The sequence below is a fragment of the Agelaius phoeniceus genome, chromosome Z (assembly GCF_051311805.1).
Source record: "Agelaius phoeniceus isolate bAgePho1 chromosome Z, bAgePho1.hap1, whole genome shotgun sequence".
NCBI lineage: Eukaryota > Metazoa > Chordata > Aves > Passeriformes > Icteridae > Agelaius > Agelaius phoeniceus.
Window position 1 is genome coordinate 79,230,930 of NC_135303.1, and position 17,512 is coordinate 79,248,441.

General features: G+C 38.1%; 1 long non-coding RNA gene across 1 annotated transcript in view; it reads right to left on the bottom strand.

Annotated features, from left to right (window-relative positions):
- Window positions 1-16,900, bottom strand: part of LOC143692164 (uncharacterized) — an 80,926-nt gene extending 64,026 nt beyond the window's left edge. Inside the window, exon 1 of the long non-coding RNA XR_013180015.1 lies at window positions 16,832-16,900. This is a non-coding gene — a long non-coding RNA (uncharacterized LOC143692164). The remainder of the gene's footprint in view (window positions 1-16,831) is intronic.
- Between the last annotated feature and the right edge of the window lie 612 nt (window positions 16,901-17,512).

Consider the following 17,512-nt stretch of genomic DNA (forward strand, 5'->3'; position numbering starts at 1 on the left):
ACAACATAATGCTAGGGAGAAGACCACCAACACATAAATAAATATCCTAACACTTATAAGAAGTTAAAAATATTATCAGGTTCCAAGGCTCATACTGCCAGCCCTTAATTTATGGAATTTCAAATGAAACCTGCAAATCTCGATACCATTTTCTCAATTCAGGCAAAAGTATTCATCATCTCTTTTTTTAAGGGAGAATTTGTAACATTTAAAACAGTTGATAATTTTCACTGCAGAGGGTACTTTCCACTGCAGTAGGAAAATTTACTTTGAGAATTGTACTGATGCCAGTGGGTGTGCCATCCTTTAAAAATCAGCAGTAGAAAACAGGCAGTAACATGTTATTTAAATTTATGCTATGCAATTTCACTCAAATTTTACAGGATGGTTTGAAGGGAGGGGAAAAAACAGTGTTTCCCTTCTGCTGCTTGCACTTCTTGAAAGACTTTGCCAAGGTAAGGTGACTGAAAACAGCCACTCAAAATAGCTGAGACAGCTTGAAATAGCTGTGAAGACCACTGCAGGAGCAGGAAGACCAGAATGAGCCAGTAAGGCTGTGAGGAACATCCCACAATTCAAGTGCCAGGTGGGTACTCAGGATTCAGGAATCATGGCAGGTTCTGGGTCCACAAGGCCATAATTCTCAACAGTACTTAACTTAAAAATGTGCAATTATTTATTTTCCCTTAGAAAATCCACACAAATATGAGCAAATTGTGTCAAAATAGTGACAATTTGCTTTGCCATGCCGGTTGAACTCTGCTTGCTTTTGCACAACAGCAGAAACAAATGGTCAGCAAAGGGGGGTATGTTTGGATGGACAATAGTGAAAGGGGAATTTATTTACTCTGGGAATCTAATTTTTCTATCTAGATAGTAATCTTGTTCTAAGCACCTAATTATTATTAGTTATTTGTGGGCTGCCCTCACAGCTGATTCAAAAAGAGTTTGTTATTCAGGAGTTTACACAGCAACTAATTATAAATACATTAAACTTAAAGTGAATTGAAAGACCAGAAAACCAACAGTTGTACCTGTAACTAGAAATTAAGTGTTTTCAATAAAGGAGGCTGGGCCTTGACAGCACTAATGAGTGGATGAGCTGAGCAAATTTATAAGAGGACAGGTGCATCCACAGACACCTATCAGGTGTTTCTCTGAATTGTGTATTTTCAGTATGGGACCTTCAAAACTCAAGTTCAGAGGCCTGGACTTAGTACTTATGTATTAATACGTAAATATTTCCTCCATCTCTAGGATGCATGCATAAATTTAAAAGACATAGAGAATAAAACCCAGCATATTAAAACCATATTTTATTATTATTATAATTATAAAATGTATATTATAAAATTGCATATTATTAAAAAGTGTAGGCATGGGCCCATGAAGCACTGCTTCACTTTTCTGCACGATAGTGCAACAATGGTTGCACTGGGTCTGTATCTTTTTTTACCAGCATAAAATAGGGCATAGTGCAAGGCATGCAGAGGGTTATTGTCCTGCTGATGTTCCTCTCATTCATTTTTTTGGGCATCCATGCATTTCTGCTTGTCATGCTGTAATGGCTTTCTTGCCATCCAAGCTTTTTCTTTTTTCTGTTTTCTTAAAACTCAGAAACTTTATATATATATATATATATTTTTACCAAAAGCTTGCGTGTTACGGTTTAAATTGAAGTAAAAGAATCTGAACAACAAACACTGCAGCTGAGGCCGACATATCCACTGACAATGTGGATATTTCATAAGCAATTTCATGAATTCTACAACGAATAACTACATAATCTATTTTAAATGTGTCAGTGAGGTACAGGCCCTTGAAACTAATCAAAATACACAATATCAGAAATGGAGGAGGAATAAAGTCAGATGAGAGAGAATAAAAAATATCTTTAATTTTTTCCTATTATTCCTTAAGTCTCAGTCAGGTAATAGAAAATCAAACAAGAGTCATAAACTGTATAACAAGAGTCATAAAAATTGCTTACAAAAATAAAATGTTTTTTCATGTTTACATCTCACATATATTGGTCAAATCTTGTTGAATCAAGTTGTCTTTTATTTTCTACAGTCTTTCTTCCACTTTCTCATCTTGCAACTGCACAAACAGCTCACTGAAGAGTAATTGCAAAAACAGCTCACTGAATTTCCCAAAATTTCTGCTCTTCTTTTCCCCAAAGAAATAACCCATGGAACTCCTGACACTCTGTATAATTTATAAAACAACAACAGCAAGCCCAGCCAGTTTTGTTACAAATAAGAATATCACTGACCTGAGAGATGGATTTTTTTTTTCAAGTACCATGCTAGCTGATGTCACTATCAGCAAGGTAACTGGGAGTTCAAATTTGAAAAATGCACTAGAATTTATTTCTCAGCAATGTACTTCAAAAGAATTTGTTTATAATGAGCTCCATAGTAGTCTGGAGATGAAAGATGATGACTTATTAGAAGAGATTGTTTATCTGAACGTTACCACAAACAAATATTTGATGGAAGTGTCAGCTCAGTATTCAGAGATTTACTTTCTTCTCTGGCATGCCAGGGAAACAGAAGACTATCTACAGGTTTTGAAGGTTTGACAACATGTTGGCTGCTTAGCAGTCTATTGGAGACTGGAGAGAGAGATTAAAGCTTATTTTTAAAATTCATGGCTAGCAACGTATAGAGAGAATGTCTCTGAAATGGCAGACACTTCTGACACACACATTTCAGAGAACTGTTTCTCTGCTTACCCACCTATCTGTTAGAGTCAATGTTAGAATGAGGAAGTTTTATGCAAACACTAGTCAATATTTCCCCCAGAATTTAATAAAACAATCCTTGCTATTTCACTCTGAAATGTTTCCATTTTTATTATAATAAATAGAGAAAAATTTCTATGAGCTTTATTCGAACATGAGAGTTTGAAAAAATATTTGCTGTTGATGTCTTCATTCAACCCTTTAACTCAATATAGCAAGATTTTACTAAAAGCTCAGGAAAAAATAGCATGTCTGCTTCACATGACATCTACATAAAGGAAAGTGTTTTTTTTATTTTTAGTTCTGCTGCATACAGAGGAAGATCTTCTTCCTGGAGATTAACTTTGCCTTGCTGCCAATATCCAAACTGAGAAATCCTGGGGCCATGGATAATTTGAATCAGTTGCTCTCCAGCATTTGTAGAGAGTATCTCCATCCTTACAGTACACTAGCTTTTGCAAGTGTCTGGCACAGGAATTTCACCAAGGTATAGAAGCAAGTATCTGTCCTGTGTACAAGAAATTAGCCGTATGTAGCCAAAACCTGCCTCAGAGCACCCTGACTGTCTTGCTGACTACACTGAGGCAGAATTACCACAAGGAAGGATGAACACACAAGCCTGTCGGGCACAGGAGGTCAAACACATGGAAAAGTGGCCTATGTCTCCACTGGCAAATATCTAGGAATCCACCAAGGGAAAGGCTGCACACCATGGCTGTGGAAGTGCAGGGTCCAACAGCTGCATTCTCACCCTGCACTCACAGGACCAGAAAAATCAAGTCTGGAAAGGCACTCAGCAGTCATCTGGACTGTGCTATGCCCAGAGGCAGAACTGCCTGTGCACAGGCTTCTCCCTCTGCTCACACACTTTATTACTCCCAGGGGTGGTGGTACTTTAATATTAGTGCTTCTTCATTGTTGAAGCTTTCTCCTTTGTGTTTGTATGAAAATATATACAGAGAGGATTGTCATGTTCCAGAACTGAGAGATTTTTGTGAAACTTTATTACTTTTTAGAAAGTTTTAATATATTAAGCAATGTAGATGAAAATTGAGGTATCTTGTGAGTTTTCTCAAAGGGAAGATTATTTCCCTCACTTTAATTCAGAAATAGTGATCTTACATTTTTATGTAAATTAGCTGAGTGAAATTGGGTTGTAGAAAGATTATTCCTTATGCTGACCAAATATTACCTTTTTTTGTGTGTTCCATGGAATTATTTTATTCAGTGATGTACACAGAAAAAAAACTTTTTAAAAAGTTAAATGAAAATGTGGAAACAATGTTTAATTCTTCTCACTGTCCCTTTTTTATGGGGAATAAAATTAAATGCATATGAAATTAAATGCAAATGTTTCATGCAAATATAAAATATCATGAAAGAAGATCATCACATTCCCTGAACTATCTGTCTTCTGACTACACTGAGGCAGAACTACCCCAAGGAAAGATAAAAACACCAACCTGTCAGGTAAAGGAGGTCAAACACAAGGAAAAGTGTTACTCTCACCTAAATTTTAATTAACTCATGTTTATTAATTTATTATTTGTGCTCTGGACAGGAGTCTTTGTGCTGTGGATAATCTATCTGTGAGGAACTGCATATTTGGAGCATGGGAAAAGGATGTCCTGGGGGAATTCAGTTTATTAAACAAAAATAAAAAAAAGAGCAGAAAGGAAGCAAAAGAGAACTCTGCATCCAATGGGGAAGGGGCCACAGAGAAGATGGATGAGAAAACGTTGATATCTAAGGTGATCCTGATGGTCAACTGATGCCTCACAAAAACTGTTGACTCACTATTAAAACAGTTCATCTTGTGATGTCCCACTCTGGTTGCAATCAATTGCAATTATTGGAGTTCTAGGATAAGAACAGTAGTGAATCCTGATCACTCACTCTTGTCCTTCCAGGCTGATTTAGCAATAGGCATGAAAGTCAGTAGCTCTGATTTATTTGTGGAAAAAGGCTCAAAAAGTCTCTTAATGTTGAAATATATGGAGTTGATTGGATTATTGCTGTGAAATGCTATCATAATCCAAAATGCCCTCTGAAGAATGATTTTGAAATACAACCTACTTGATTTTGAAATACAACTTGGCATCACTCTAGCAAGCTATTACTCTTGCACATGATAGAGCAGTAAGGTTTTAAACTCTACCTCCCCTTCTGTGAGACTGCCTCTGTAGATGTGATTGAAACCTTTAATTAGGATTTATAATTTCCTACCCTTATGTTCTTAAACTGATAGATTACCCTTTGACTGCTAATGTTTGTGATCAGACAACACCCATCTACTTTTTTATTCACTATAGAAAGTAAATGAAAGTTTCTCTCTAGCCTCTAGCTCTTTACCCTTTCCTCTCTTTCTTGGGGCTTAGTATATTAGAGACAGAATCGGAAGCATCAGATCATGCTGATTAATTACCACCCAGAAATATGTGGAAAAAGAAGTGTTTGATATCAATGTTCAATGACAGCTTCATAGCTGAAGCTCCTCATACCAGAATCTGAAAGGATTCAGGGGAGAAATCCATGCACTTTAAAGTTTATGGCAAAGTTTTACTGAGGTCAATGCTACCCACAAAGAAGGTAAAGAAAATGAAAGCAACTTTTTCTCTTAGTTCCTCAGAAAACAAATTGCTGTTTGTGAAGAATTTTGCAGCAATTTGAAAAGCTGTATCAAAACCCAAATTTTACTCAAATTTCCAAACAGCTTGAAACACTGTATTAAAACAGAAAATTCATGTACTTTAAACTGTCATGACTGAGGCCTTCTGTTCTTCCAAAAGAACAATTGTATTATCTCAAATCAAAGCCATCCATAGTCCAGTAACCAACTCCACTTTTTCCCAAACCATCTTTTCATGGTCACTTATGAGTCTATCGACCTCTACTTCTCATAATTTAAAAAATGTCCTTGTCTGCTTGCCATGTATGACTACCCCTCTGTAACTTGTTCATCCGTATTGTTCCTCTCTAAATCTTTCTGTCTTCTGTGACATTTTTCGAAGTTAGCAAGATCAGAATTGCATACTTTGTTGAAGGTTCAGACACACTGTGGAATTATAGACCAGCAAAATTAGATTTTCTGGGTTTTTTCCTTCTCATTTATAGCATTTTTAGGTGTTGCAGGGCAGTTAAGTCTTACTGGATAATGAGTTCATGCATCTGCAAAACACCTGTAATTTTAAAAAATATTCCTGAATATTAATATTCATTCGGTTTCTGTTTTTTTAAGGTGTTATTAAAATATTTTTCTTTAATGAATTATTTTTTATTCATGTACATAAAATTTCCACTGTTACCTAATCATTCAGTCAGTCAAAAATGAGAACTTATTTACAGACTGTAAGAAAAATAAGTAGAAAAAGAGTTTTGCTAAAAAATATTAAGTTTATTCTCAGAGCAAACCAGAACTTAGAAGGTTCTGCATAGCCAGTGGTGTAGTCATTTTTGCCTCCTGAGAAAATGTCAACATTTGGATGAAATGTAATTTTTTATAATCCAGATAAACAGTGTAATATGCTACACTGACATGCTGTAGGATATCTGCTTAGAAAATAATTGCTCTGGTTCCTCTACTGGCATGTGATAGAACCTTCATTCACTGGGCTCCCTCTCAAATTAGCTGCCTTTTTCTTCTTTGAGGCCTTATCTAGGCAAAAAACACGCACAAATCTGGGTTCCAAGTGAGATAAAACCACACAGCAAACCCACCATCACCATCAACAATAAAACCCAGAGAAATTCAGCTGTGGTGGCAGGAAGGCTGTACCAGCTGTGGAGAGCTCAGCTGTCGCAGGCCCCAGTGAGGACGGCTTTGCACAGCACCTGTAAGCATTTAGGGAAGCCTCTGCTGTGCCAGCTGGAGCTTCACACACCAGCGGTAGCTGGAGCAGACCCTGGAGAATACCATGTGTCACTGTGCAGTGACAGCAGTGCTGGCGTCACTGAGCAAGCTGAGATCCTTCTTCTGGGAAGCATATTGAGAAAACATCATCTGCATGCATACAAACACAGAAAATAACAGTGCTTTGCTCAAGTGAGAAAGTCCTTGTGCCGCTTCCAGGACACCTTGCCTGAGTGCTTACTTCTAAAATAAGCCATGTCTAAGTTATTAGGCCAAACAATGGATCTAAAAAATATGTACTCTCATGTCTTATGTATTTGCATCTATACAAAGAAGAGTGAGAAAAACTTGGCTCTGCACATGTGTAAGGGTTAAAATATGATGTCCACTACCACTGACTGGCTGCAAGACCTACAAACTAAGCCTCAATTGCAACTAACATAACCAAGGGCTTGGTAGCCATAATGCATTAATAACATGTAGCTGCAGAAAGTTTACACCTTCATGATCTTCATGTAAATCAGAAGTATGTACTAATATTAATGAGAGTATTGCAAATGTAAACATGGGAAACATCAAATGCAGCAGAATTGAAAGGAAGAGTAATTTGCTTATTGACTACAGGAAAACATCCAAATTGCTTAATATTGCCACAGGGCTTGTAAATCAGCCTTAGTTCTGCAGCCTTGCAGAACAGCATTTCAATATTGTTGGGCCTAGTGATCTGTAGAGCTGAAGAATTTTAAATGAAGGGAGTGCAGATCTGTAATTTTTGTGGCTAACTATCAAGAAGTGGTTTAGAGATCATCAAGAAACTACTATTAATTGCTGACATACTGACACTGACAGCAAAAAGTAGGTAGCATTAGTTCAAGATGAAAAGATGCAAGTTCAAAAGATATCTATTGATGGAAAGTTCTGATTTGCTGAGACTTGAATAACTGCAAAGCCAGTGAAAGAGTTTTGCATTTGTAAAGGTCCATATGAGTTTGCTTCATACCCTTTGCAATTGTGATTTTTTTTCTTTTTTGAGTGTTAACACTTTGACTAAGGGAGGAAAGCAATATAAACATGCAAGTGTATAACAGCATACTCTCTAAGTGGTTCTATCAGAGAATTTCTGACTTACACAGTAATTTCATTAAAATTCACCCACACAATATTTCAAAAAATTTACTAGCCCCTGCCCAATCAGATGTAGCCTCAACCAAGATTCTCATGCACCCTGAGCAGCACAAACTAGGCTACTGCTGCAGCAAAGGGAAAATCAATTTAAGAACTGAGAAATATCTTCTCTTCAGTCTTAAGCTGAAGGATCTTGAAGAAAGCTCAATGCAGCCCAAGGCAGGTTCTCCTCACTACAAATCCAGAGCCCAGAGCTGCACCCCAGAGCACCCAGGCACAGCAGGGCAGAGAAAGCTTGCCCTGACTTCTCAACGTGCAGTGCAGAGCAGGTGGAGTAAATCCAGCCCATCCCTGATCCTTGCTTGATTCATTTTCTGCAAAGTCTCACTGGGAATGATCAGGGATCTAACACACGGCGCTCGGACACTGTTCAGCACCTCCAGCTTGCAGTTAAGCACTGCTGTCAAAGGGGTTCTGCAGGGATAGATATTGGAAACCCAGGGCACCAGGGATATTTCTCTGTCTGCTCTGGGGTGCCCTGACCCCAGGGGAGCACTGACTTTGACCCTCATTCATGGAGAAAGTTTCCTAGACTTCAAGATAGATTAGAATCCACAGAAGTGTGAAATAGATTATAGAGAGTAGTGTAGGTCTATCACTTGGTGAGAAATTTAGGTTTTGGGATTTTTAGTACATTGTGGAAGGAAGCAAGATGGACGGCACAGGGTGTCGTCCTGGGTTTCTTCTTCATGCTTCTTATTCCTTCTTCTTCTTGGGTTTGGGTGGCATTTTGTAATTGGGCAGAAAAGTCTGCATTGTGGGCTCTGTGGGAGCAGTTATTGGGTTAAAAGGGAAAATAATCCAGGTGTCAGTTCTTAATTGGATAGTTTAGTCTTAAAAGACCTTGTAACAAGAGATTGTTAACCATTTTGTGCCTTCTAATGAAAAGCTGCCAGACTCACAATAGTGAGACTGTTTTACTGATAAGAAATAATAAACACCTGAGTCCAAACATGAATTACTGTCTCAAGTGCCTTCAATCCAGAAACAGAGAAACCAACAGCTGGTACCACCACAGGGCTGTGCCCACAAATACCTATTGTAAGCGGGGAATCAAAGAGAGATACATCTTAAGGACAACATGATTAACTGGGTACCTAGGAAAGTCTTGCAATTTTTCTTCTGGTGACAAGAAGAAATATGTACTTTATATATATACTTTATAATTTTTATACAAATATTTAGTCTTTTTTTGTTGTTGTGCACCATGGAAAATGCAAAAAACACTCTAGTTACTTCGAAAACATTTTCAGGAGGCCTCAGGAAATCAGAAAAAGGAGAAAGAAATTAAGAAAATAGATCTTAAAAGGATGAATGTTGGATTTATAGGTGCCCTAAAATGCCTTCCCTTTCCAGCCTGGAATAGATTGCAGGAAGCATGAAGTCACCAATCAAGTCACCACCATGGTCAAAAGAAGACACTCAGACTGTGGAGTATAAACTGTGATTTCTTCCAATACTCAGGTTTTCACCAATCATTTCGATTTGGGCTCTGGATTTCTATATAGACACTAACAATATAACTATAGTTCCCATTCATCAGAGGCTGCAAATTCAAGTACTTCCTTTGGATGCAATAGGAGCAGCTGCCTACCTGATCTCTTGGATGAGCTGTCATTCTGGTCTGACATTCAGAGCAGACACAAGTGCATATACCAAAACAACTAATTAAATCAAATGCACCCATATGAAATTTACAGCCTCCTACACAACTGAGACTAATAAAAATGTGAAGCCCACAGGAAAATTTTAGGTTTAAGAATGATATGCTATTTAATATCTTCATGAAGTAATTACTTAGGTGCTTTAAAAATTATTAGGTAGTTTTAAAATAAACCCCAAAAATTGGACTAGAGGTTGAGAAGACCAAGATTATGTCAGTTGCATACTCAGTGGCTTTTATTGCCATGCAGAATATTTCATTGCCATGTTTACCTAACATACAGTTTGGCATTGCTTTATTTTTTTAAAAACTCATCTTCTAGGGTTTGGTTTTACAACATGAAGCTGTTCATTAGAGTAAAGAGGTAGAAATATTTGTTAACAAATGGCATGAACACAGTCCACAGAGTATCTGTAAAGCTTTTATCTGATAATATAGGCTGGAAGCAAGGAGGTAGAACATTTTGTACAATGATTCATAGAGCAAGTCTGCATTGCAGATGACTGAGCAGTGAAAACTAGAACAAATGCACCTGAGTGAACTTCTGGCTACCCCACTCCTGACAGCAAGAGTATTGCACGTGAAACTGGCTCAGATGTCTCTGTGCCACACAGTATTGTGCACTGGGAACCTGCCAGACACTCAAACAAATCACCTTCCTAAAACAAGTATAATATCACCTTTTCACTCACAACAAAGACTGATGCTTCTCAGCCATTGTGGCTCAGAATAAGATAGTCTGCAGTGGTGAAAAGCAACCCATTCATCAAAGAAATTATTCTTACTTGCATGTCTTACTTGCAGTTTGGTTTGTTACTGTGGAAAGTTTGCTATTAGTGTTTTCCACATTAAACAGAGAACTTTGTCTTTTTTTTTATTGTCCAGTTTGGAGTTTTGATCAGCTTTGTACAAACTCCTCCAGAATGTCTTTGAAAGAAATGCTCTCTCCACTAGATCTGAAAAAAAACTGTCTCTGATAAGCAAGTGGAAGGAAGGAAGGAAGAATAAAATTTTAGGAAAAGTAATGAATAAATACTGTTAAATGCAATAGAGGCTATGTGCTGAATTATAGTACTGAGTCATGTTTCAGTGTCATGGCCAAGGTTGCTTTATTGATCTGTTGCTTTTCTACCAGTAAGCAGACTCCAGCTGGGACTTTTCAAAGCCATCTAAACTTGAACATATACTTTTTAATAAATTGGTGCCCAAATAACTTAGACTGAAAACTGTAGCCTGACTAAACTGACATCACTTCTTGAGGACATTATGAACAGCTGTTGTCTGAGGAGAAGCTCAGAAAGAATTTGTGAATAGCTAAGACATTAAGAATCTCTCCATCCACAGGACCAGCTGGTGCATAGAAGGGATGCACAGATTTAACCTTCCCCCAGCCACTGCACAAATTTCATGAGAGGACTCTCACTCATGCTCAGAGGAAGGCAAGCTGATTACTGGCAAAGCTGAGAATCATATTCCCATAGAATTTCATTGCAGAGGGGAACATTTACAATGAATCTGTTATCCTGGCCCAAGTACATCTTGGGTAATACAGAATGTACTCATTATAAAGCCCTCCTTTAGTGGGCAGGCCAATTGTACTTCCCTGTGTGCTGCTTTTCCCCTGCACCATTGTTTATTGTACTCTCTACTTGATGATACAAATGAGGTTTACTTTTTCTGAGCATTTCTGTTCAATGATAACATTTGCTGTAGTGCCTGAAAAATACCTGTAACAACACAGCTAAGGGAAAGGCAATCAGAGAGGAAGAGAGCTGGAGATGAAAAGAGGAGAGGACTTGGACAAATATGAGCATTCTTTCTCAAAGCCAGCTTTATCACTGCAGCCAGAGACATGTAGTAAAATGGCAATACAGTCACAAAAGGTAGGCAATAGCCAGTGCTCCTCAACTACATACTGAAAGAGCAGATGGCTAAAGGGAGTCAGTAAACAGTGGGAGAGAAGGAAATTGAGGTGCCCCTAAAGTAAGTGCTAATTCTTATCATTCCCCTCACAGGGATGGGAAGTCACCTTACCATTTTCAGGACATAGGTAACACTCAACAATTTTAAAATATTTAAAAACTTGCTGTGAAGAAAAATAAAGAAACAGTTGCCAGCACTTTAAGAATTAAAACTTACCTAGAGATAGTAAGAAAGAGCTGCTGGGAAGCAGCAGGGTCTGTGCCCAGTGACAGGCTAGGCGAGGGTACTAATCCCACACACTGCCATAGTGATGACAGACAATATAAACATAGCCATAAGTTGCACCTCTGTTTAAGGGGCTCGGCAACAAAAAACTGATTTAGTTTACATATATAAAATCTGTAACTCAAAAATTATCTGAATAGGATGATGAGGTCAACACTTTCAGGTATGAAAATATTCTTTCTACCAGCCTAGCCTATTGCCCCTTTTATCTTCACTTCCTTATCTATGCACTCATTACCTCTTTTCTACTTTCATTTTTAGCACTTGAATAAGATGAGGGTTACCATATTTCTGTTGAAGATGCACACTCATGGAGGTTCATGCATGATGGATGTTACTTTTTCCACATATGTGGTGCATTTCACCTCACCATTTCAAGCTGTCATCAGTCTGAAATTTACAATAATAGATACTGAATAACCAGCAAAAAAAAAACCTGTCTACATAAAATTTCCAAAAGAGCACACTTCCTAGCAATCCTGCATGTATGACTACTTTACTTAAGGACAGGGAAAGGAGAAGAGAGGAGAGAAAAGAGGAGGAGCAGGGAAGGGAGAGTTCATTTTCCAAATGCAAGATAAAAAAGTGACAGAAAAGTCCAAAATACCAGTCCAATTTTTTTGTCATTAGGGCATGCACAGGAACTTTTAGGGCTTGAGTTCTCTGATTTAGACACCTACTTTAGGACTGTGCTCTGAATATACCTACTTCTCCCTATCATCTTTCATAGGAGTTTAGGATTATTAGCTCCATAGAGCAAAATGAGTATCCATGGACAGAGCCACTGAACCATGTTTCACAAGCACTTTTTGTGTTAGATAAAAAGTAAGTTTCACCTGGGTTTTGACCCACTCACTGTCTAACTTCAGACAAATTGCTTCTGTGTCAGTTCTCCTGTAACACTTTGTCTTTTATCTGTCACTCTTAATACTCACGAGAGAAATAGAAATGTACCTGGTTATCACGAAAGCATTTACTTGGTTATCACAAAGCTGCTCTGAGAAACAGGAATTAGTTTACCATTGTAATCATCTGCATATATCTTCAAAGTTTTATTCAATCTGTGAGTAAAATAAAATGGGGTAGTTTTTCTCTACGCCTAAGAAAGACAAGCTGGGCTTTGCCCTTGTTGAGCATTGGGGTCTGCACAAAATATCTGCCAAACAAATAGTCCCTCGAGGGCCGTAGTGCAGCCCCAGTGCCTACCTTGTGATGGACATGACCTCAATAATGAGCTCTGCTAATGGCACTCAGGAGGCACAGAGGCCACTGCTTTTTCCTATAGCTGTGTCAGTTCAACAAAGTTAAGAGAATTAAACTGAAATGGGAGCACTGCATGAGACAGTTGTTGAAGGTAGATCCAGATGAATGAACAAGAAACTGCAGCAGCTACATAATTTCTCCCATTAGGACTGAATTAATTAATTTTCCAATACCTCCATCTCCTTGTCCTTTAAAAAGGGGTAGTGCACCTTTCTCTACAGCTGCCAGAAGATTTAGAAACATGCTTGGCAAATGTTTGGGTCTTATACACAACATCATCATCATCATCATCATTCTTGAGAAGCAGATAGATTATTTCAAGGTGCAGAAATTTTGCTGCCTCGGAGCAGAGACAATGTTAGTGCTGCAGGCAGAGAGGAAGGCACTGCTCTGTGCCCTGGAGAGCTGTCCTGTTGCCCTGAGAGCAGTGGAGACTGCCAGGTCTCTGCTTTGGCAAGGGCTGTAGAGCAGACCTGGATGATTTGAGGACACTGCAACAGTCATTTGTGAGAGCATCCATATTGTTTCTTTAAAGTTCTTTAAACTATAAAAACAACCCCTGTGTAACATTGACCTAAATGCATTTGAACTGCAGCAGGGTAGGTGAGATGGCTCTTTATATCACTGCTGGCTGCCTTTTGTGTTAGCAAGGCAGATTCCCAGAGTGCAGGTGTCTGCCACAGCAGGTAGGACTCTGGGCAATGGCACTTTTATGAGGCATTTAAAATCTGCAATTTCACACTGCCCAAGGGAAACGGCAGATAATATTCACCCCAAACGTTCAGCAGGCAGATTTTCAATAATCACACATATTTCACTTCCCCCCTCTTATGTTTTAATCTATTCCTAGAGTTTCCTTCATATGGTGTTTCATATTTTTGAAATTTCCTTTACAATTCTGTAATCATCCTAGGAATTTACACCATCCTTCTTTCACTTCATACAGCAATAAGACCCTTTCTTCTCCACTAAGCCAGGCTGTTCAAGGTTCTGTTTCAAAGCCCAGCAAGGGTTGTTTGTCATATTGGAGCACTACACAGACTTCAGAAATAATGATATGTAGTTGTATTCAGTACTTTCTATACTAAGTAGTACTGAAGAACTAACAGAATTTTAGGTAAAACTGCATTATGGTAGCTATAATGGGATTTAATTTATTTATCTTAATGGTAAGTAGTACTTTTAAAAAAAACAGTCTTGCATTTACAGTATTCTAATAATCTCCTTTTTCTCCTTGACTTAATTTTGTCAAAGTTTATATTCAGTCTGACACAAAAAAATTCTGATGTACATGACTTTAATCATGTTCACTGTGCAAGACTGCAATTTAGCACATATTTTTCATCTCATAGTTTCTAGAAATATGAGTGTACTAATGGAAAATATCAATATGCTAGAGACTATATTTTGAAATCTAAGAGTGAAGTGAGTGAAAAAAGTAATTTAAAATGTAATTAATTTTCAATACCAGCAGTAAAATCACAATTGTGATTAGTGACATATATTCAATTACAGCATTGATGAACTACTTGTTCTACAGAAAACATGACTTTGTGGGGAAGTCAATATTACTGAGCAAATTAATTTTGAAGAGAAGAAAACCATCTGAAGAATGAAAGAAGTCAAAGGTTTATGAACATGTGAAAATGTTTTCTTTTAACAATTCAGGACAACTTTCACTGGAAATAGTTAACAACTTTTATATGATGACAGAATTTCAACAGCAGAATGAAACCAAGTAGAAATGTTAAGGCAAAAATTATTCAAACTTTATCGAGACATGAGTAAGGCTGGGGAAGAGAAAGTGGCATCTATTTTGTCCATATCATGAATTTGCTTGGAAGAGGAAGATTATGACTTTGCTCATGGTTCTGGTTTTTCATATCAGGTCACATCAGTACTCCAAGACCTCCTTGTTAGCAAATATCATGTTTAATTTAATTTTTGCATACATGATTTCTTCATACATATATAGTAGCTTATAGTTAGAAATGATGTGTGGCATTTATCCTGACTTCTCACTGCCCCTCAAGGTTACTCCTCGAGGCTGAGCAAAAGAGATTTGCCCAAAGTCATCAGTATGGATGGGTGATATTCATCTCTACATAATAATAGTTTTATCTAGCTTTAATACCATTGTTTTAATATAATTGCTTCAATATTGCTTCATATTGCACTATAATAGTTGCTATAGCTCCTATACTCTGCTGCAATTCATTCTGATTAAAATATTTTTGTCTAATCCTTATAATAATGAATGTTTTATAAATTATAAATTTATAAATTAAAAAATGGAAATTTATGAATTCCATATCTGGTTTGCCATCCTTAATTCTGCAGGACAAAGCTGTATAAAAGTTCAATTACACCTGTACAATACTTTAGACATAAACGATTAATAAATCCATCTGGTTTTGGTTTATTTAGGTTTTTTTACAAAACCCTAATAAATACCCAGATGCCTTGTGCAATATTTCCTGGAGACCTTACTAACTGTGAAACAGAAAATAGGATAGCAGAAAACATTAATGTTCTTGGCAGGACATATGGGACTGTGTCTCCTGAACCCTTATCAGCTATGCCCTTGGGCCTCTTGTTGAGCAATACCAGCACTACTCAAACAGATAACATGCAGAAGAGGAGAAGTATTATAGGTGTTTTCAGGGGGGAAAAAAGAAGTCTTTCTGTACTTTCTGTACTCCTGTGGGTGAAACTGGACTAATTGAAGGCCAGTTCCATTCCTTTACACAGGCATCCTTGTCTGCTGTCAGCACCCGTGCTTCTGCCGCTGGTGCTGTCAGCGGCTCTCTAAGGATGTTCCACCTTGGCTGCAGGCCTCCTGACCCTTCTCCTAACTGATGCCTGCAGTCCACAATAATCCATATGACCAAGACTGACTTAACTCACTGCCTGCAAAAAGACGATCTTCTGAGACTAAGGACAGCCTGAATCAACACCCAACAGCTTTGATAAGGTATCATATATTCAGAACAAAAACATGACAGGGAAAAACACTCAGAAAACAATCCCAACTGTCATCCAAATTCCAAGCTGTCATCCAAATTCCACAAAGAGGCTCTAGGGCTGAAGTACCTCAGACCATCTCTGCAGACTGTCTGTATTGGTCAGTCCTGCTCCATTCCCAAAATGATTTAGCAACTCCGCTGCTTCAGCTGGTGGTGTCTGATCTGACTGAGAGCTACCAAAAGCAATAAAAACAGTAACAGCAGATGCCTCACTTCCCTGTGGGAGTGCAACTTAAGACCACTCACCTACTTTTCCTCAGCCCTAGGGATTTCCATTCAATTAGTGCTTTGTGAGGTGAGCTTGTGATCTGAACCACTGAGGTGCACATATTTACATATTTGTAGAGTCTTTGAATATTCCACATAGCCTTAGTGTCTCCACTAGGTTTCACTCAAAACTGTTTCTCAGTAGATGAGAAGCCTGTCTCTAGTCTTTGTTTAGAAACAGCAGCAAAGAGATTATAGGACCAAGCTGTTCTTCTAACCGAGGCTGCAACTTTAAGAAGCTTCTCAGTGACAGATGGTAGAGGAATATAGAACCATCACACTCACTATATCCCCAATCTGATCTGAAATTTAAATAACTTGACTCATTAAAGGATAATGCATATGCACTTATACAACATAAAAAAACCCCAACAAAACAACCTAAACCAACAAGCCTGATTTCACTGCTTATGTTAGCCTGTGGTAGGTCATTAAAGGGTATCAGCTTTGGCAGACGATAAAATTTCTCAGATAAAAATGACAGCAACAGGAGGTTGTCACAGGCACAAGCAATCTCTTCTAAAACACTGAGACTCTATGGCTGCAGCCAGAAATCCTGCCCTCTAAATCATGTAGGAATGATCCAAACCAGAGTTAGTTTTAAAAAAAGCAGTAGTACATACCTGCAAATTCTGTTCTTGACTAATACATTCAGTTAGCTTGGTATCCATGCATTGCAAGGCCTAAATCTGAAACTGTCATTTAAAATCTTTCTAGTGCCACACAATTCCCACTTTTCTTTCCTCCTCTTCTCCTCCTACACAGCATTAGTAAATTATTTTAAGGTAATGAGGGCTCAAGGGTGTTGTTATTTACATACACTTTACTGTGCCATGGGAGTCAGTAACATTTGCAATAGATTGAATCTGGATAGCTGACAAAATCTAGACATTAAAACACCGTTTGAGTCAGTATGCAATAATATAATGCCAAACACCCCATTAAGAACAGCAATTGCAGTGTAAGGGAGTCATCTCAGAACTGCAGCTCCAGGTGCTGATGTTATTTTGCTTGTAAGAGCACAGCAAGTTCTTTGTGGTAAAACTAACCTGGCTGACTCTATCCTCTGCAAGGGAAGGGACCATGTGGAGAGGAAGGGACAGAGTATTGATGTGTTGCAGAAATGTGAAAATGCAGGGAGTTAGTCCGACTAATAAAACTGCAGGTTAAGTGGAGGTGGCCAGGACCTTTACAAGGCTAAGAACCTGGAGAGGTGAAAGGAGATGAAAAGCAATTCCATGCTATTGCCATATTTACTGGGATAAATGTATCTGAAGAAGGCAATCAGGGCAGAGACATTTTCT